Source organism: Lynx rufus, unplaced genomic scaffold, assembly GCF_022079265.1.
Source record: "Lynx rufus isolate CCGP_SWC_20201006 ecotype Redwood Valley unplaced genomic scaffold, mLynRuf1.p SCAF_10, whole genome shotgun sequence".
In the NCBI taxonomy this organism is placed as follows: domain Eukaryota; kingdom Metazoa; phylum Chordata; class Mammalia; order Carnivora; family Felidae; genus Lynx; species Lynx rufus.
In genome coordinates, this window is record NW_025814824.1 from 35,386,992 (window position 1) to 35,409,863 (window position 22,872).

A 22,872-nucleotide genomic window follows, 5' to 3' on the forward strand; every position below is an offset into this window, starting at 1 on the left:
CAAAGGTGATGTAATTTATACTCCCGAGTGACTGGAAAAATAATATACAACCTGACTTTGTTCTGTTTGACTCTCATTTTGCCCTATAATCTATATGCTTATGAAAACATTGTGCCTTTTAAAAAAAGTATCCAGGGGCGCCTGGGTGGCTCAGTCGGTTAAGTGTCCGACTTCGGCTCAGGTTATGATCTCGTGGTTCAGGAGTTCTAGCCCCGCGTCGCGCTCTGTGCTGACAGCTCAGAGCCTGGAGCCTGCTTCCGATTCTGTGTCTCCCTCTCTCTCTGACCCTCCCCCCATTCATGCTCTGTCTCTCTCGGTTTCAAAAGTAAATAAACGTTAAAAAAAAATTTAAAAAAAAGTATCCAGAGCAACTCATTCTTTCAAAAGCTAGAATTCAAATAGGCCAAGGGTACCATCACCCACAAATGGAATATTGGCAAAGTCTGCCTTTGCTAATCTCCGCCTACACTGCCAACCTATTGAAGCCTTGGCCTTTTTTTTCCTCACTTTGTAGGTTTCTTTTAAAAATCATCTCCTGAGCCAAAGCATAAGAGACTGTTAAAAACTGAGAACAAACTGAGGGTTGATGGGGGGTGGGAGGGAGGGGAGGATGGGTGATGGGTATTGAGGAGGGCACCTTTTGGGATGAGCACTGGGTGTTGTATGGAAACCAATTTGTCAATAAATTTCATATATATATAAAAAAAAATCATCTCCTTTTACAGAGAATGAGAATTTGGGGAAGGACTATGCCTGGAATTACAATTGATGCCACCAGATGGCGCCATGGGACTGGCTACTTGGGTCAAAAGGTTAGAACTCCCTAGTTGTGGCTCCTGAGAGGGCATAGAAAAAGCTCTTTTGTGTTCTATCTATAAAAATGTTAATATAGCAAATATTTTTTTTTAATTCTTACTTCTAAGATATATGATAAACAATTTTGAGAGGGAGAACAGAAAGCTGAATACTTGATTTTCCATACTTCGGCAATTTGCAATCAGTAGCTAAGTTTAGTCTTTTCTGCTGCACTGTATTTTCTCCTCCCTGAACTGATTGTCTGCTTTGTAACACACAGGACTCTGCAACTGAACATTACATGGGCCTGCTCCTTCCATGGATGCCCACTTTACAAAGGCTGTTCTCCGTGAAGAACAAGTTGATGAGCTTTCTCGGGACTTCTAATTAACTCTCAAGTCCTTTTTATGTCTTTCCACCCTGTTCTCACCCCCTTTGGTGAGTGAGAATGTATTTTCTCTCTCTTCACCGTCTCAGCTTCTTGCCACTCCTACTTATTTCAGTTACAATATCATCATCAAAAAATTGAAAATATAAAATAAAACAACAATAAAAATGGAGATGGCATTCCAGATCTGCATCAAAGTCCCTAAAAAGCCCTTTTCAGTCAAAAATATTCAGTTCATGGAGAGTGTTATGCTAAGTGAAAAAAGTCAGGCCCAAAAAGACACATACCATAAGTTTTCACTCATATGTGGATTCTGAGAAACTTAACAGAAGACCAGGGGGTAGGGGAAGGGGGGGGGGAGTTACAAAGAGGGAAGGAGGCAAACCATAAGAGAATCTTAAATACTGAGACCAAACTGAGGGTTGATGGGGGGTGGGAGGGAGGGGAGGGTGGGTGATGGGGATTGAGGAGGGCACCTGTTGGGATGAGCACTGGGTGTTGTATGGAAACCAATTTGACAATAAATTATATATTAAAAAATATTCAGTTCATTTATACATTGCCTTTCCTTCAAAGTTCTCTATATGGTATTTCAACTTACACAGTTATTACTAAAGATTAGTTTTAGCTAATTCAGCAACTCCTCACCCCACTTGCTCAGGCCAGGGTTCCTATCAAGTTACCCAGTGATGGACAACAGAGTGGGCACTGGATCCCAGCCACCGGGCTCGGCCACTGACCAGCTGGGTGGACTTCCAGAGCTGTTTCCTTTCTTTAACGCCTATCTCCTCATTTATGGGAAGGAGATAATAATGGCAGTTTTTGAGAAGAATTATGAGAATTAAGTAATATACAGGGCTTAGACAGTGCCTGACACAAAGTCACAAGCAATTTTCAAATGTTAACTATAGCCATTCTATTATTTTAAAATCACCTAAAGGTCCAGGGGCACGTGGGTGGTTCAGTCAGTTAAGCATCCAACTCTTGGTTTAGGCTCAGGTCATGATCTCATAGTTTGGTGAGTTGGAACCCCACATCGGGCTATGCACTGGTAGCACAGAGCCTATTTGGGATTCTCTCTCCCTCTCTCTGCCCCTCCCCCCACTCATGCAATCTCTGTCTCTCTCAAAATAAATAAATAAACTTAAAAAAAAAAGATTTAAAATCACCTAAAGGGCACATACTTTTTTTTCTCTAAGTCATGAACATAGACATAAAACAATGTGCACAAAATGCAACAATTACAACTTTTTAAAAAGTATCCTTTATACACATGTGCTTTAGATAAAAAGACACCCTCAAAAGATTTGTAGGAACCTGGAAAATATGTTCGCCTCAGAGAGTAGAATTGAGAGAATGAGAACAAAGTAGGAAGCAAATTAACTTTTCCTTCTATACCCTCCTTTCTTCTTGGGATTTTTTCAAACTAAGTTACCTAAATATTTAAAGAAAATAATGAATAGGATAACATATTTGAAAACACAATTATATGACTTTTTTCTTAAGTTCCTTCTATTTTTTTAAAGTTTATTTATTGATTTTGAGAGAGAGAGAGTGAGTGGGAGAAAGGCAGAGAAAGAGGGAGAGAGAGAATTCCAAGCAGCCTCCTCACTCTGTCAGTGAAGGACCTGATGCAGGGCTGGATCCCACAAACTCTTGAGATTATGAGCTGGGCCAAAATGAAGAGGGGGCCACTTAGCCGACTGAGCCACCCAGGTGCCCCTCCTCTCAATTTTCCACAATTTATGGAGCTAAATGTGCTTGCTTCTCAGGCCTGGCAGTTGAATCATGCTGGTCTGGATCAGTATTAAATGACTCTTGGAGATAGCCTCTGCCTACTTGCTGCTTCAAATTCTGTCCCCATCAGCATTTTCAGGCTCTTGTTTTGCTGATGTACAATAAGGAGCTCCTTGAGGAGTTTAGTGTTAAATTGTTAAGTCAAAAAAGATGGTGGGGATGAAGGAAATATTGCAGAATAGGGAGTGGGAGATAAAGATTGGATTTCAGAAGAATAGTTGTAAAAAAAAAAAAATCTATCTACTTAGAGACCAGAGTTGCAAATGGGAAGGTGGATGAAAACAACTGAATGAGAGCACAGGAGAGAAACTTGGGGAGGACGGAGGAGAAAGTTGAGTGAGGAAGACAAAGGAGAGGTTAAAAGACAAATAAAACCAATTACGGAAGCAGGGCTTGGTCAATTTTCAACTTTTGCATGGTAGACAAAAAAAAAAAATACTGTGTATATGTGTGTTCTAAGAAATTATACTGTGGAAGTGTTAGTTCTGTTTACTCTTAGATGGTGGTTCCTGAATCAGCAGTTCCAAATGACATTCTTAGACTATACCAGGGAACTTGTTAAGCCTTCCTAACTTGTTAGGAATCCACCCTAATAATATATTTCCCCAATTATCTAGGTAAGTGTATTAACCATGTAATTCCATTTGGGGAGTACCAGAAATATGGTATTGTAGGTTTATCTCCCTAAATGTAGTGTTTTCTTAAAAGAGAAGCCAATTACAAAATCTGATAAGCTGGGAAATTATGAACTGAGTCAGAAGAAATTAAGGTAGTTTTTCTTGTTTGTTTGTTTTTTACAGACACTCTTTGTTAGGTATTGTGCTTGATACTTTCCACATGTTCCATTTATGCCATTCTATAGACTGGGAAGGTGATGTTAAAAGGCATTAAGTGACTTTTAAAGACTTGTTAAAGATATTAAGTGATGTTCAAAGAGGAGTGACAATCACCATAAATACTCTTATTAGACTAAAAAAAATGGTTTTGTCTTTTTTTGTTGTTTTTGTTTTTGTTTTGTTTTGTTTTGTTTTGTTTTTTCCCTCTAGACCACATGCTTCCACAGCCAAACACATAATATAGCCTTGAATAATTCCCCTGTTCCACATCTTACTCTATTTCTTGGTTGCATCATGGCATGTCATTTTACAAGGATAGAGCCAGGAGTCTATATATCTCTCACCTCTACAAAAGCCCCTGTTCTAAGATGGATTAGGAGTAGCTCCAGGAGAAACAATAAGAGGTAAGAGACAATCATATTCATTGCTTTGGAGGGATTTAGTGAAGATCACTTTTATTCCACCACCCTGTTTAATCTGCCCTGGAACAGACATGCTAAGTGTCTATATATTTTACTATAAGTCCACTAATGCCATTAAATTCTGTTGCCCACCTTGGTTTGTGTGTCAGTTGGCCCTGTTCCTATCCCTGTAGGTAGGTCCAAATGGAAATACAATGCCTCGAGCCTTTTAGGTGAAGAGTTGGCAATTGAGAGCATTGCTTCAGGAAACAAGATCTGGAATAATTTAGTCAAGTAATATTCTCTCTTAACTGGGTCTTCTCAGAGGCTGGACACTACAATTTCCTGGTCTTTTCATTTCAATTGTGGCTCTTACTACTTTTAAAAGCAACCAAGGGGCAGCTGGGTGGTTCAGTCGGTTGAGCGTCTGACTTCAGCTCGGGTCCTGATCTCACGGTTCATAGGTTTCAGTCCTGTGTTGGGCTTTGTGCTAACAGTGTGGAACCTGCTTGGGATATTCTCTCTCTTCTCTCTCTGCTCCTCTCCTATTTGTACTTTCTCTCTCTCTCTCTGAAAATAATAAATAAAACTTAAAAAAAAACATATTTTCTTCTTCTTCAACTCACCCCCTCCTTTTTAGAAAGACCACATCTACACCTCAAACTGCAAATCTGATTATGTAGTTGCTTCTGTTTTTCAATTTCCAGGCCTTTTACATTTACATGGTTACTGTTTTTATATTATTGTCTACATATATATCTTACCTTCCTTCACCCTCCTTTTAGTAGCAAACTATCCATAGTTACAAAAATGTTAGCTTCGTATGCTCAACATTAAAATAAAATAACTATTTAGTTTGTTGTAAAAGTACTCATACCCCACTAATTTTCAATAGGACTTGATACTGCCTAGGAAGAAATGTTCACTACAGGAGAAAAAATAACCAAAAAGAAAGGAGTAGGAGAGAAAAAAAATGCAATTTTAGTTTAATACCTCTGACCCATATCATAAGATCTTGGATGTTTTTGTGAACGACTATTAAAGTTAAGTTTGGTTTAGGGCATTCTGGCAGCCTACTCAAAAAAAAAAAAAAGAAAAAAGAAAGAAAGAAAAAGAGAGAGAGAGAGATAAAATATGTAATATATGGTATTCATAACTTAAAAACATCTGTTTCTCACAGAAAACACAGTGTCATCTGGCATTGAGGCTTGAGAGAAATTAATCCCATTGGCCTTCACAAAAAGTACAGCTCTGTTATATAGGAAATAATCAAGTATACTTTTATAGTTTAAAGTAAAGTAAAATGTGGTAAGGTTGTCAATAGGGTAGTTCATAATGTTAAATATCTATAGATGTCATGATTCCAAATACCGATCAGGTTTCATTAAACATACAATATAGAGTATGCAAGAAAATGATGAGACATAATTTCTTGCAACACCTCCTCGCTCATATTTTCCTTCACAATAGAACTTTAAGAAAGACTTGGTAAAATGCTTAAGTACTACATGTTTCTAGGACAGTCTTGTTCTTGGTTCAAACTGTCAGTCTATATTGTCTATATCTCTCTGCCTAAAAGGGAATGGAGTTAAAGATAATTGTGTTATTCATGTCCCACGTATCAATCAAGTCCAAGTAATGAAAGCAACATTTGACTAATACTAAAATTAGATGGAAGAGAACAGACTTCAGCAATAATGGAAAGTAGCAACATTAAGATTACCAAAACTATGGATATATGACAAGCAATACATTCTGGATTCCCCCTCTTGCAAGTACATGCTCACCAGCAACCAAGGTTGATCTAGCCCTGTTTTATTCAGTAATCCTAACTACTTTATTAATTCCCTTCTTTGTTGCTCTGTTTTGCAGATTCAGAATATCATTAGGACAGTTCAATTTATTTTAATTTTTAATTATTTATTTTTAGAGAGAGAGAGAGAAAAAGAGAGAGAGAGCATGTGTGAATGGGGGAGAGGGGCAGAGGGAGAGATAGAATCTTAAGCAGGTTCCATGCTCAGCATAAAACCGTATGCATGGCTAAATCCCATGACCCTATGATCATGACCTGAGATAAAATTGAGAGTCAGATGCTCAACTGATTGAGCCATCCAGGTACCCCAGTTCAATTTATTTCAGAATCTAAGTAAATTTAAATTATTTTAATACTCCTATATTCTAGCATTGAAAAGACGTAACTTAAGTTAAAATTAAAAGGAAAAATCTTATGGAATGATAAATCTTATGGAATGATAAACGGTAAATTCTGAAAGGCAATAATTGATGTCTTTTGATTTGATCAACCTAACTTAAATTTAAATTAAGAGAGTGAACATTTATTTAATAAGTCAGAGTCATGTAGTATTGTTAGTGTGAACTACTAACCAGTGGATATAAAGATGATTTATTCTGAAATGCTTGGATTTATTACAGTAGTGGTGAAAAATCAATCTGTAAAAAATGGTAAGTCTCATTCTGAAATGGTATTTCCAGGAATTCTTCCCTCTGCCTATATAATTTCTCTAAAAGTAAAGCACTTGAAATTTGAGAGTTACACAGAATAAAAGATTTATTTAAATATAATTATATATAATTGATGGAGATTTAAAAGAAACCTATGCCCAGAGCTGGCAAGGGTGTGGCGGGAAGGGATACTTCTGTAGGCTTTTAGTCATACTGTGAACAATGTGGTTGCATGGAGGGCAATTTGACAGGGTAACAGGTACATAGACTTTCATCTGGTAATTCTACTTCTGATTCTTTGGATTTATCCTGAGGAAATAAGGGGACAAAATCACAAAGGTGTTTGTGCATATTTATTAGGACATTGTTTCTAATAAAGAAAAGTTAAAAACAACCAAAATACTTAATAATGTGGACTTGTTAAAAATTTAAGGAGTGCATTTGTTGTGATGAGCAGCGGGTGTTGTATGGAATCACTGTATTGTATACCTGAAAATAATATTACACTGTATGTTAACTAAATGGAATTCATATTGAAAGAAGAAAAAAAATCAGTTAATTGATACAATGGATTTTTATACAATCATTAAGAACAATGTATTTTATAAACTATAAAGACAAAATATTTTCACAATATACTATCATTGAAAAGAATAGTTTACAGTACAGTATGGCAGCCTGTGTTGTATTAAGATAATGGGTTTCCAACAGTCTGAGGTTTAAATCTTGGGTATGTGACAGTGACAGTCACAGGGCCTTAAACAAAATATCTAGCCTTTCTAAGTTTCATTTTTGTCATTTATAAAGGAGGGATAATTAAACAATTAAGTGAAGTAATGCTGAGTAAGCTTCCCCAAAATATTAAATGCGAGCGATGATGGATGATACAAAAATATATACACCTTTAGTTATATACACATAAAGAAAACATCCAGATGTAATCTTTGTTATTCATAGTTACCTAAGTACTAACAGAAGTGTTATTATATTTGATATCACTTATTTGTACCTTCCATTTTTTCCAAAGTGATATATTTAAAAAGTTATTAAAAGTAGTAATACAATATATTCCTTTTAAAGAAATTACTTTGAAGTAAGGCCAGTAAGTTTGATTTATAAACACATATGTTAAGGTAAAATACACTAGAATGAGTCATAAAGAATAGACTCTACAAAGGGAAAACAATCTTAGCAGCTCACATGCTTTTCCTAAGTAATTATCATATAGCTCAATACTTTTTCCCCCATCTTTTTACAATCCATAACATTTATCAGTTTTTTATAATTACAGAACACTTAGTTACAAATAATACAAATGATGCATAAGCATTTCACTATTCTCAAGTTTTAATATATCATATAATAAGCCATCACAAAAGAGTTAGCTTTCTGAACATATACTTTCACTTACATGCTTTAAGGAGAACTGTTTTCACTTAGGAGCTTTTGAACTATGATAATAAAAAGACAAAATTACCTTTTATTTTCAGTAAAGTCCTTATAGCCTTTTATTTACATTTTCTTAGGCATATAGTCTAATGTATAATGCAATACGATGGTTTGTATAATTTCTTATATCTCACATCAGGTCATAGTCTCACAAGGGTACGCAGTGTCTTTAATTCACCTGCATACAAGGGTATGCAGTGTGTTGTGTTTCCAGTTCCAAGCCAGGCTTTCTATAGTAGGATTTCCAGTAAGCAATATATCTGTACATGACTTTGCCTATCTTTTAGTTTAGAAAATTAAAAATTAAGTCTAGCCACCTGTAGGTTTTCTACTCTCAAGGTTTTTGTTTGTTTGTTTTATGTATCATTTCCTACACTTTCCTTTACTTTTCTCTCTGTCTTCAGAAAAATGTCTTCTTCGGGCACCTGGGTGGCTCAGTCAGTTAAGCATCTGACACTTCAGCTCATGTCATGATCTCACAGTTCCTGGATTTGAACCCCATATTGGGCTCTATGTTGGCAGCTCAGAGCCTGGAACCTGCTTCAGATAGTATGTCTCTCTCTCTGCCCCTCCCCTCTCATGTTCTGTTGTTCCCTACCAAAAATAAATAAACATGAAAGAAAGAAAGGAGAAAGAAAGAAAGAAAGAGAGGAAGAAAGAAAGAAAGAAAGAAAGAAAGAAAGAAAGAAAGAAAGTTGGAGCCACCTTCTACACATACACCTTGGATTTCATTCACTATCATTTCTTCTGAGTCTTTTCCTCCTTCTCCCCCTCCTTTCTTCTTTCAGAATGTTGATCATACATACATCAGGAAGTGAGTTTTGGGAGAAATGACTCTCATTTGGCACATTCACACCTCTCCTTGCACTGATATCAGAGTTATTATATAATTTAAGTGGAAATATTTTGAAGACAACACCATCATTTTAAGTAATAGATAATACATTTTCTTCTAGAAAGTAAATTTATAAGAGATTCCATCCAGTAAACAAAGTCAGTCTTTGACTTGATAAGAGAAGTACTTGGGAAGAACCTTGGAAAGATACATGAATTAGAATGGGTTGGAATGAGAAGTTCAGCTTTGGCTGGGATAGAGATAAGATATACAATTGCCATGCACAAGAATTAGGTTCTATGAAGTCACAGGGACCAATAAATTGGTGAGTAGTGAAGCATTGCTCCTCAGGCAAATACAGGGTTACATTCCTTGGCTTCAGTCACAATGTTTTCAACCAATCAAGACATAACCTTATTTTAAGTGTATTTCTGTTTAGAGATACCTTATTTAATATATATTGTTAATTTACTAACATTTAATGTATAGCTGGCAGCATTCTAATCCATGCCTGAATGAAGCTTAATTTACACATGTACCTTCACCATAAAATAAAGCCAATCTCAGTTAACTTGCCCTTAGGAACACTGACAGCACCTCAGGACTACAATTCAGGGCTATTTTTAAACAGTGAAGATACCATAAAATCCAACAAAAAGGAAACATAGCACTAGGTAGACTGCAAAATGGACACTTGTTTAGAAATATAAACAAAACTGCAGAGTATCAGCTGTTCCACCTAAGGTGGGAAAGTATGCAGGGCAACGCAGATTTTCCCTGCTCTGTGCATGTCTGTGAATGACCATGGAAGTTCCATGAACATTGATTTTAGAGGCACCAATACATTTTAGTAAGTAGGTAAATTCGCAAATATTGGAATGCACATCAACTGTATGTATGCATACACACAGACACATAGTTGATATACATGAAGTTCTGAGTAATAGGACAGTTTACAACAGATTCTATTATGCTCAAAACCACATTCCAGTAGGTGGTTATAACTGAAGTCCATGCTTAAACATCTACAATAGGGGGGCCTGAGTGGCTCACTGGGTTAAGCATCTGACTCCTGATTTTGGCTCAGGTCATGATCTCACCATTCTTGAGTTCAAGCCCCACATTGGGCTCCATGCTGACAGTGGGGATCCTGCTTGGGATTCTCTCTTTCCCTCTCTCTCTGCCCCTCCCCAACTCCCTGTCTCTCTTAAAATAAGTAAAATAAAAAACCTTAAAATACAAACATGTACAATAAATTCTTTCATACTGTATCTCTGTGTATCATGGCAACCATTCTTATATAAGGTCATAGAGTGCTATTGGATATATTTTTGCATTTCACGTGGAAATAATCATAATATAAAAATGTAAATTTTGTTTTCTTCACATTATGTCAAAGAGCAGAATGGGCTTTGTCTCAACCCAGAATATTCTGGGAATAGTCAAGCAATATCATTCTAGTTGGAAATTCAAATAAATTTGTGAGCTTGCCAAAGGTCATTTTTAAAATTCAAATATAAAGTTGTCCTAATAAGGAGATTCATTTTAGGGAATGACTTAAAAAGTGGTAAGGATGAAGACTATAGAGCCAAATATTCGTGACTTTGCCACTTAGTGGTTTCACAATTTTTTTTCTTTTTTTAAATGTCTCTTTGAGGGGAGGGGAGGAGGGTTAGAGGGAGAGGGAGAGAGAATCTTAAGCAAACTCCAAACCCAGCAAGGAGCCCGATACACAGAGATGCAGACCTGAGCCTAAATCAAGAGTCGGACTCTTAACTAACAACCAACTCTTAACCAACCTGGGCGCCCTAGGAGTTTCACAGTTTTTAATTAGGCAAGCAAAACTTACTGTATGCTGTTATCTTGATATTTAAAATAGGAGTAATAATTAATATATTTATAGTATTTACAATGTAATACATGTAGAGTTCTTAGAAAAGTGTCTGGCATATAGTTCCAACTCAATAAATGTCATTTTTTTTCATCTTTACTGATCCCAATCTTAATGTTGAGGAGGTAGAATATTATCTGGCAGCCTTTATCGATTCATGTGAAGCAACCGAAACCAGTTGGTAAGAAGGCGAAAATATCTAACTGGTTAAAATATGCGATTTACAAAAAATGAGATATGAACAAACTTATTTGAATTTTAGCTATTTTTCCTCCTCATTAGTCAGGACTTTGCCCCTCACACTCATATCATAGTGCCTTTTTCTTACTTCTCCAATCTCCTTATTTCCACTTACTCCATTGTCTTGTGATCCCAATCTTGAAAGTTCATTTCTCTTCCTTCTAAGTAGCTTCAGAACTTTATCACCTTGACCCTCAATCCCTCTAAGTCAAACTCATTGATCAGAGTGATTGAGGGTCTTGCCCGAGCCCCACCCCAATCCTTCCTCAGCCAGGGAAGTCCCTGTTCAGGAATAAATGCGGCTTTCATGTCAGGTGCCCTTTTCTGAAGAAGGGTCTCAGCCCCCTTCTCAGCCATCTCAAATCCCCGCCCTTTAGACTGCTGTGGAGTCCTGCCTGTGCTGCAGAACAGTTATTCAGCTAAAGTACACTTAGCACTTCCATTGTCTAAAGGCCCATTGATCCGTGCGACTCCCACATCAGCACAAATGAGAAGTTCCTGCCTGAATGCAGCAGATGGAAATGGAAATTATATACTCTGGTAACACTGACTTTATTACAGCTAAATTATTTGCATTTTCCAAGTTGGGAGTTTTTCAAAAACTAAAAGGAAAGAGTCCTGGGCGATCACTTAGTGCAAAACCAGCTGCAAGTAACGTAGGTGCCTTGACCTGGTGCTAATCATTTAACCTGGCTGAGCCTCAGATCTCCTTGCTGTCACATTTGTAAGGTGTCAGTGCCTGTTTGAGCTAATGCCTTATAAGGATCGCTGCCAGGACTGAATGACATAATGGATATGGAAGCAGTTCACAAATTAGAATATTTCATAAATGCAACAATCTGTTACATTTATATAAGATCTATACTCTTGTATATTTCCATCCTCATCAGGACCTCTATGTTCCCACTGTCTTCAAAGATCCTTTCTTCAGGTTGAAAAGGGTAAGATTTAACTCATAAACAGTGCTATTACAATTTTCTGAAGGGTTCTTAAAAATATTTCAAAATTTTACATTTAATTGGTAACAAATTATGTTTTCAGTTTTTGTTTGCTTCTGCTGCAACACAATCTTGAGAACTTGCTCTTTAAAGGGGTGCTGTAATCTTGCTGAAAGGTGTTAGAAAAAAAAACCAGTTTGCCTCAGTTTTTGGTGATCTGTTTAATTTGTACACAGCTTTCCAATAAGCTGGTTTGTCTCCTTGTCTACATAGGTTTTGCTGTAGCCATTTCACGTTCAAAATTACTGCAAAAAAAGTAATTGATCCTCTATTTCAATATCCCTGCTGTTTCATGAGCTATCTTACAATTCGGAGGAATCTATTTCTCACTGATGTTGAAAAACATAATAAGGTCACAGCAGGAAGGCTTTAGCTTCATTAAAGAACATTATTATAAAAATAAAATGATCGAGGGCAAATTGTTTTTGTCCTTGTGGTACTCTTTCTGCAGATTCACATTAATCTGAGTGTTTAAAGCAACAATAAATGTGTAATCTTCTCTTTATCATTCACTTCACCATGGTAGCCTCTAGTGGTAGAAAGAGATGTCAATCGCTCACGTTCCAGGGGATTTCTAGCTCTGTTGAATAAAAAGGAATTAAGCCTCTTTGGAAATGAAGGCTGCAGCCTGTCAAGTAACTAAATTTATTTCCGCTTTTAAAATATCACGGAGAATGCTGGTGTCCAGCAAATGTAATGCCAGCATTATTTAAAAAATGATTGAGCAGAGAAATGAATTGAAATTTTGACCCACTCAGGCTTCCATCTATCATGGAAGCCTATAATGGGGGGATGAGGAAGAAGGATTTAAGATAGAGAATCAGTGATTGCCCTATTAATCTAGTTTAACTGAAACTAAAATCTGACAGAGTGCATTACAAGTTGCAGGCAGTAAAGCTTATCAATTCATTACTACTTTCAAGGCTCTCCCTTGCTTTCTTTCTGCCTTCGGCTCCTGGCAAAGGACAGCTTTTTACAGTTCAATTTCTCAGTTTATTTTTGACTGCTTTTAATTAAATTTGATGGCCTGCTTCTGCACCACTGAAGTTAACGGAGTTGCAAAGCACTTTGCTGTTATAATGATAGCTCCCTTGATGTCTGTTCATTATTAACTGCTTTTCAAAAGTGCTGCTCTCAACTCTCATTTTATAAATATTTAAATAACTGAATTTCTATAACATAAATATCGGTGCACAGAAGATAAGGATTCTATTGCCTGTTAATAGGTTACACATAGTAAAAAGAGAATGCCTTTTTGCAAAGTTTCATATTATAATATTAATTGGGAATGTGATCTTAGATCATCTTGTATATAAGTTCTCATATAAATAGCACAATGTCTGAAAACCACAGTAACCAATGACTTAAGACTTTAGGACACCTCACACCTATAATTCTAAAATAAACTACCTTAGAAAGCAGAATGAAGGATTTTCATATAGATAAATGAAATCCTGAAATTAACCTGGCTTTTTTTTTAATGTCATTCTTATTCTTAAGGTAAGTGAAAGAATGTGCCAAAAGAGCTTAATCATCATACAAAAAAGTCTACTCTTCAATTAAAAAAAAAAGTAAATAAGAACCTTACTAAGATAAAACCAAAACCTAATGAATTGACCACAGTTATTAATTTCTTCAGCTTCCCAAACCACAAAAGACAGCAAAATCTTTAAAAAAAAAAAAAAGTCACCTAGGGGCTGATTAAAAAACAAAAAAAAAGTAGGGGCTTGGTACAAAAGTGGAGACAATACTGGAAGAGGTAGGGGAACAATGTGTCAGTTGCTATCAATCTTGCTCTGTTCAGGCACTGTTCTAACCCATTTTGTACCTATAACATCTCCACAATCATCTTTTTATAGGTAAGAAAATAGAGGTGCAGGAACATTAAGCAACCTGCTCATCATATATTCAACAAGTAACAGACCCAGGCAGTCTGGTTTCAGAGTCATACCCTTAATCACTAAACTGTATTTCAATACATTGTGGAAGGTAAGGAGCAGATAGAGGAATGATGATTGATGGAGCAGAGCTTAGGATGTGCTGCCCACGTGCTCACAGTGCAGAGTACCACGAGAAGTCAGCTACGCACCCACAGAACCTGCCAGCAGTCCAGCCCTTTGAATAACTGAGTGCTTTGGAAGGCAGGCGTGAGAAGCAGTTCCAGAAAGGGGAAATTTGTTAAAATTCTAAAGGGGTTGCTCTCTCATTGCCCACAGCTGGCAATTACTTCATTCCCTATCATCCCCTACCCCCAAATCCCAAATTCTAAGTCCATTCTCTGGGGAAATTAAACCTAGTACACTTGACTTTGGACAGAGCTCTTATTTGAACTAGACATACTTAATCATGGAACCTATAGCCCTCTTCCCTTCCTTCCTTGGTTTCTAGAACATGAGCAGCCAAATTATACTACCCCAACTCCTACTCAAAGACCCCACTTTATACAAATGAAGAACAAAAGGTTAGTTATTTGAGGAAAACAGTCACATTACTGAGACCTACAGCTGAGATGGTAACACCCAAAAAAAAAGACTAAAAATAAACACACAATATAGGGAGTGAAAGAACTGGGGGGGGGGAAGTTACTATAAGCAATATAGAATAAGGATGTATGACAATAAAACAAAAACATGCTGTGACAATCAAAACAAGTTATTAAACCTTAAAAGATGATAAATAAAACTTAAAAACCAGCAGAACATCAGATACAAAAATCATAACATTCTATTTTTTTAATTTTTTACAGTTTATTTTGCACACACATGCACAAGAGAGAGCATGCAAAACAAACAAAGGAGGGGCAGAAGGAGAGAGAGAGAGAGAGAGAGAGAGAGAAAGAATCCCAAGCAGGCTCCACACTGTCAGTGCAGAGCCCAGCAAGGGGCTCAGTCCCACAAACCATGAGATCCACCAAATGAGTCACCCTGGCCCCCGAATAATATTTTATTTATTTATTTATTTTTTATTTTTTTATTTTTTTTAATTTTTTTTAATTTTTTTTAATTTTTTTTTTAAATTTATTTTTTTTTCAACGTTTTTATTTATTTTTGGGACAGACAGAGACAGAGCATGAACGGGGGAGGGGCAGAGAGAGAGGGAGACACAGAATTGGAAACAGGCTCCAGGCTCCGAGCCATCAGCCCAGAGCCTGACGCGGGGCTCGAACTCACGGACCGTGAGATCGTGACCTGGCTGAAGTCGGACGCTTAACCGACTGCGCCACCCAGGCGCCCCAATATTTTATTTTTTAAAAGGCAGACTGCATTCTTAACAAATGATGTGGTCAAAGAAAAGCTGCAAAAATGTTGCAGAGTGAAGGGTACTGCAGAGACCTGGCTGTTGTTAAATTAAAGGAGGCCATTTTACTCAAGTGGCTGAAGTGCCATGGTGGCCTATGTAAACAAGCCAAAATCTAAGCCTGTAAACCCCTTAAGACTATGAAATTGTAACCTGAGGACAACCAATCACAGCCAATGGGCTGCCAGTAGGCTTTCAGCTATAGCCAATCAAAAATTTCCTTAGTGGGGCCCCTGGGTGGCTGAGTTGGTTAAGCCTGGTAATCTTGATTTCTGGGTAGGTCATGATCTCACCATGGTGAAAATGAGTCCCAGGTAGGGTTCCCTACTGAATTTGGAGGCTGCTTGAGATTCTTTCTCTCCCTCTCTCTCTGCCCCTCCCCTGCTTGCACTCTCTCTCTCTCTCTCTCAAAATAAATAAACCTTAAAAAAAAATTCTTACTTTGCTTTTCCCTTTTCTCAATAAACACCTATCATTGACCTCCTGTTGGGGTAGTGTTCCTAAACATTTCCTTTTTGGTGTTGCCTATATGAATAGATTTTTCTTCAAATTCCCCCAAATTTTAATATGCCTCAGTTTGGTTTTTAACACCACAGAATGCAATACATTTTTCTATACTATATCCCACAGTGGAATAAAAACATACTATGAAAGATTGGTTCAGCTGATATCATTGGAATACCAGCAGTAGATTAAATCAAAGTATTATATAAATGTTATGTTTTCTAAAGCAAATTACCTTACTGTAATTATGTTAGAAAATCTCCTTGTTCTAAGGAAACACAAACTGAAGTATTCACCAGAGGCAAAGGGCAATGATATATGCTACCTACTGTCAAATGGATAAGGCAAACAACAACAACAACATAGATGATTGATACAGCATATGTGTGTGTGAGTATGCAGAGAAATGAAAGACACAAATGTTAACTATAGATAATCAGGGTAAAAGGTATTGATGCATTCCTGCATTTCCCCCCAACCCCCAACAACCTTTATGTATGTTTCAATTTTTTTTCCAAATAAAATTATTTTTTAAATTCCAAGAAAGGTATAAGATAAAGTCAAGGAGATCACCCAAAGAACAAAACTAATAGAAAATGGATGAAAAATTTTGTTAAATATAGGAAAAGAGTAATTCAGAAGGCCCAGTAGCTAACTAATAAAAAGAGAAACCTGTGACAGCTAAGATGAAACTAAGAAATTAAATTTTTAACACAAAAATATCAATCTCCAAAATGAAGTTAGTCGCACACCAAGGCCCATTGTCATGAATTTCAAAAACCCTGAGAGGTTCTTAAAGAGAAAGCAAAACAGAACACAAGAGAGAAGTAAAACAGGAGAATGGGGCTGGGATTGGAGCGATCATTGCATAATAATCAAGAAGGAAGACGAAGTGCAACCCAGGACCAAGAAATCCAACAGAGAAAAGCAAAAACAGGGAGACTCAGAGAGCCAGCAGGTAGATGGGAGCAGCAGGATGGAAGGACAGAGTGTGCTCACATAAATAACGGAGGTCACAAATCTTTTCGTCATTCTGTGCATTTGAAATTTCAAATAGTCATTAACAATAATATAAACTTGGAAAATTAAAAAATATCTTAGGTTAAAAGTTGGAAACCGACTAAACAGCATTTGTATAATCATGATTTAAACGTTGAATGTTGATTTCTCTAAAATAGTTTGATTCAGTACATTGAGAGAATAGTGGAAAAGAAGCCCTGCAAGTGGTGTTCCTGTCCTTCATCCTATGTAAATATCATACTAGGAAGTTAATAGGTAATGCTTAAAATTGATCAAGATAATACAAACACAGTAAAATAAAAATAAGGTAACTACCAACAGGTAAGAGTAGAACGTTGTTCTCCTTTCAGTGTGACTGAAGCATAGATGTGCAGCAAGCACCTGTGATCCTGCTGCTGTTGCAAATCTCTTAATACAATTTGATTACTAGATCATGAGTTTCTATTTTTAAGAATAAAAGCAATTTTAAGAAGTAGAACACTTCTTCATTCTCTGAAACTGATTAAATCATTTTAAAAATAGAGTACGTTGATCATTATACAGAGAGGTCCCCTGCCCCAGTTTTTTCTGTCATTTTTTTAAAAAAAGAAGCATTTGTTCAGTGTTACATGTGATGCGCTTTTGAACAGAAAACCCTCCCAACAAAATAAATTTCAAAGATCCCATATGTTTTTGTTGTCTTTGTATCTCTTAAAACAACTGCTTTACAAAATAAGGATTGACAGTTTGAGAGAAATTTGAGAGCAAGAGTTTTGTGGCTTTCAGTACGAGGATACTAATACCACAAATACATCTAACATTCAATGTTTAATATGTTCGAGGGGCTCCTGGAGGGCACTGTTGGTGGAGCATCTGACTGTTGATTTCGGCTCAGGTCATGATCTCACTGTTCCTGGGACGGAGCCCTGAGTCAAGCTCTGTACTGACGAACTGGAGCCTGTGGGGGATTCCCTCTCTATTACTCTGTGCTTCTCCCCTCTCCCTCGAAATAAATAAATTAATTAAAAATATATTTGAAAATGAGGCACATCCTATCCCTGTTTTCAATTCCCACCCAGAGTAAACGCTATCACTACAGCTAGTGATAAGATGTCAATTTCCACAATTTATGTGTGCACTCTCATTTCCAAATTGCCAATATTGAGTACAATACCTTTGACTTCAGGAACTGGTATATACTGGTTTATACTACAGATGGTGGTATTTAACTGTTACAACATATTGCCACAACAAATTACTTTTTCACATATTTAAGATACAATCACAAATTTTAATGGCAAAGATCACTTATTCTTTCATAAAAAGGAAAGGGATACCTAAAACTCTAAGAAAATTCTTCTCATTAAGATAAAGAAAAATTGCCTTAACAGGAATTTTTATGTATTTACCATTTACTATTGTTAAGGTCTGAGTTTAATATAATCTCATCTATAGCATCTGTCATAGATCTAGGAAACATGCTGATGTTTCTTGTATCTGAAGTCTTATTTTCTATATAGAACACTGAATGAGGTTCTATATTATATAAAGGATCCTTGAAGGGATTAATTTACCTTTTTGAATAACCAGAAAGGTGCTTCACCTCACATTATTTTTAGAAAAAACAACATCCGTTTCATTTTTGTGCAGCAAAAATGTATTTTATTTTATCAGTTCTCTTTTTCCCATCGGCAAACATCAGCAGATGACAACAATAACCGCATTTTAAATTTTATTTTAAATGTTTTTATTACTTTTGAGAGAGAGAAATGGGACCGGCGGGGAGAGATAGAGACACAGGGCGAGAGGAAGAATCCCAAGCAGGCTCTACACTCTCAGCAGAGAGTTGAACTGACAAACCGTGAGATCATGACCTGAGCGGAAATCAAGAGTCTGGCGCCCAACCCACTGAGCCACCGAGGTGCCACAACAGTTTTTAAAACACTCCTTCACCTAAACTCTCCTACTTTTTCATCATGACCTGAGATTATTCCTTCTCTGGCTAATCTTTATTCTCCTATATTTTAATGTCCATGCCTCAAAACAAGTTTATTCTACCATCTGTCCTTTGTTTTGCTTTTGTCTTTGTTTTCTTCTACCACAAACTAAGTACCTGTAGAAAGGGATCTCACATCTATGCACCCAAACCCCAACTGCTCTTCTCAGTTTTTCACTCTTTTAACTGCAACATTGTCCTTCTGTATAATATCCTTCCACCACGCCAATCCCTCAAAAACTCAGTATAAATTAAAGAGACACAATAATTTTGGTGAACTATAGCAATAGGATAGTGCCTCTATCTTAAAAGAATTACTATGGCAAAGATATGACAAAATAAAAAGGAGAAAGAGGAAAGGGAGACAGTATTGGAATAATCATTAAGGAACAGTTTTAAGTATCCAAGACAAAAATAATCCATTTCAAAAAAAAAGGGATAGACAGAGGAAAAAAGGAAAATACAAAAGAGGTTGTGAAAGAAGGCCCTGGTACTTGGAAAAGTGCTTCACTTCAACAAATCCTAGGTGAATAAACAGATGTGAGGAAATGAGGAGAAAAGACAATTAAGTAAAACCTCCATGGTTTAAAATGTTGATAAGTGTCAAGGTAATTCTATCACAAATAGATTTGAAAAATGGTAGAAATAAATATTGTAAGCCTCAAATATATTTAACTCATTCTTGACTAAAACGGTAGTTGAAACTTGAAGCCAAAATTTTGAGCTAGTGTTAATCTGGAACGTTCAAGAGAAACTAAGAAATTGACACAAGTACTTTGAGAAAACAAAGCTATGACTCACTCACTGTGTGTAGAAAGATACAGATTACTAAATGCCTGTATGCTATCATAAAGTGTGCATTTTAATCTATGCTTTTTAGCATTATGTTACATGAATTTGATTTTGTTTAGTACAAATGGTAAAAAGCTTTTTGTAATATACCAAGATTAGTTTTGATAGTTCCAAGTACCATTGATTTGTAACCTTGAGACCAATATTTGTTGTGAAAATTAAATGCACTTAGAGGTTGTAGGAAAAAGTATTAAATTTTATATTTTATCTGACTTTGGATGTAAATTTTGTTTATTAACTCACACTGCTCTGAACCTAAAAGTTTGGTAACAACTATTATATGCTCCACCAGTATAAGATGGTGAACATTTTTATTTTAAGTTAGAACAAGACTATGCAAGCATTTGTACTTGTGATGGTATTGGGGTCCAATACAATGTTAAGTTCAAAGATCACTGGAAGGTGATCACAAAATTAAGAACACAATATTTGGGCCAACATTAAACACCATCAGAATTAGTCTCTATCCTCCTCTTTCCAGTAATGTCACCCTTTATTAAAAGAAAAAATTGCTGGCTGTCCTTTTCTGCATCTCCTCTACATTCAATGCCATTGTTTGCATATAAATTGTCCCCTCCATCTACAATATCATTCCCAGCCTGCACATCACCCATTTAACTTATCAAATTCAACTTCTTTCAAAAAGCTTTTTCAGTTGCTGAAACACAAGTCAGAAGTTTTCTTGTTGGAAGCCATTGGCACTTGATCTCTCCTTATCTTTTGACATCTGACACTAATATTTATCTAAATAAGTATGATATGTATCTACATAATGTCATACTATTTAGTAGTGTCTATATTTCCTCTCATGGGGAATCCTCACTTTAATATTTGTATGTCCCTAGACCTGTGGGGAACATAAAGTACGTTGTAGAGGCTTAAAATTTTTGAGTGATTGCGACTTTTAATTATTGAGAACCACCATTTTGAAATTTAGTCTTTTCCTTCCTTCCTTTCTTCCTTCCTTCCTAAGCTCTGGTCAATTTTCAGGTCATCAAATTTTCTTGAAATACATGAAAAAAGGACACACACACAAATCTAGTTGAGAGTATTGGTTTGTGGTAATCTAATTCTCACAGATTTTACTGTACATTATTTGGAACTCTAAGTGGTTTCAATGCAGCCAAAATGAAATGTATTTTGATTTATTCTAGGCATATATTATTGAATGTCTAATGAATATTGATTCATCTAACCAAATTCTCATCTTCTGAGGAGAATTTCTAATGTCATAGTTTGCAAAATATTCTCAGTACTTCAGCAAATGTAATTTCAACTGTTAAAGTTCAACATCACTACAGTTGTTGGCAATATTAAATAATTTTTGTTGCTGTGTGATGTTTGCTGCAGCTTAAATTTCAGGTCATGGAGTGTTATTAATATTACATGGTTGGAAATAATTTCCAGATCAATGAATCAATGCTATCTTAATAGTCTGTGTCTTTAAGTTTCATACTACATTTATTTGTGAGTTGATTTCATAAGAGAAAGTTGCTTTGTGTTGCGTAGCTCATTATCTTGTGAATTTATCCCAAGTTGAAGTCCCTTTGTGACCAAAGGGCAGAGAGAACACCTCCTGAATTATTGAACTGTGCTGATTTGATGGGCAGGCCACACATTAAAGTAAAAAGGAGGGAACTTTCTCTGCAAATACCTACTTGAAGATATTTTACCAAAAAGCTAAGATATCACTGTGGAAACAACTACTCCTACTACTTCAATAGAAGTAGTCTGTCTTTCTATATATGCATACACAAATGTATATATACATATACACACACGTGAATATTTTGGGAAGTTGTATCTGTTCTCTATGATTGGTAACAATCAATGCTCAGGCTCACAAAGTGCTTAAACATTTACACACTGATTACACAAACACTGTATTAGTTGACTTATAGAATTGGAATAATGTACAATGAATAATTTAAGACTTGGAGGCTTGAAGAGAATGGTAGATTGTAGAGTGCATAACTCATGCATGGAAGAGTAGATATTTGAGCCCAGATCACCCAGTAGAAATCTGTCCCACATGCCCATGTTGGTATGTTGACAACTCTAAACTACCATTGTACACATTCTTCTGCCATTCTCATTTCAACTTCATGTTAGGCCATGCATTTATAATGTGCGTATTGTGGGGAGAAGCATAGATAAGGGAATGATGAAGAATTACCAAGGATAAATTCACTGATAATGGAAAAAGGGAGAAACATTTGTATTATTATTAAGCTATTAATATGTTAATGGCATTAACAAACTTGTCCTTTCTCCTGTCCATAATTCAGGCCTACTCAGTCAATCTGGGCACCACCACCCCCATATCCCTATAAGAGGGATTTTACCTTTTCAGAATTGACATCGGGAGGGTGGAAACAGGAGACCCCATTAAAGAGGAATCTGAAGAAAAAATGCAGAAAATACAGCCTAGGAGACAATGATACCTGTGGTTCTTCTGGTATTTTTATTCAGTGGACGATTAGGGTGTGGGTTTAGAGTTATAAATTTGGGAATATTAAAGCCATGGGTGTCCACATGATCACCCAAGCAGAATATAGAGGAAGAATAAAAAGGGCAAATAATGGACTTGGAAACCATAATCTAAGTGGAAGATAAGTACAGACAAGTGTGTGTAAGAGAACATTACTGCTACTCTTCACAATATTTATTTTTAAAGTGAAATGTTCACATAAGAAATTAGAGTTGTTTCTTTCATTTTGTTTTTCTAAGATAAATATGCAACCTACTTAATGCATCACAGAAGTCATGTAAAGGAGAATTGCAGATGGCTATGGTAATGAAATATAAGTAACTTTCACAGATTTGGCGAATATGTTCATACTGTGAATAATTACACAATGATGTAATTTTTGTTAAAAATGCAGTAGTATTTACAAAATGTCAGTGAGGGATAAAAGATACCATTTAGTTTGGCAATTTGAGTATTCTAAACTTGAAACAAATATCAATATTCAAATTCAGGGAGGCTGGGTGGCTCAGTCGGTTAAGCATCCTACTTGGGCTCAGGTCATGATCTCACGGTGCATGAGTTTGAGCCTCACGTCAGGTTCCTCACTGACAGTGCGGGGCTTACTTGGGATTCTTTCTGTCTCCCTCCCTCTCTCTCTCTC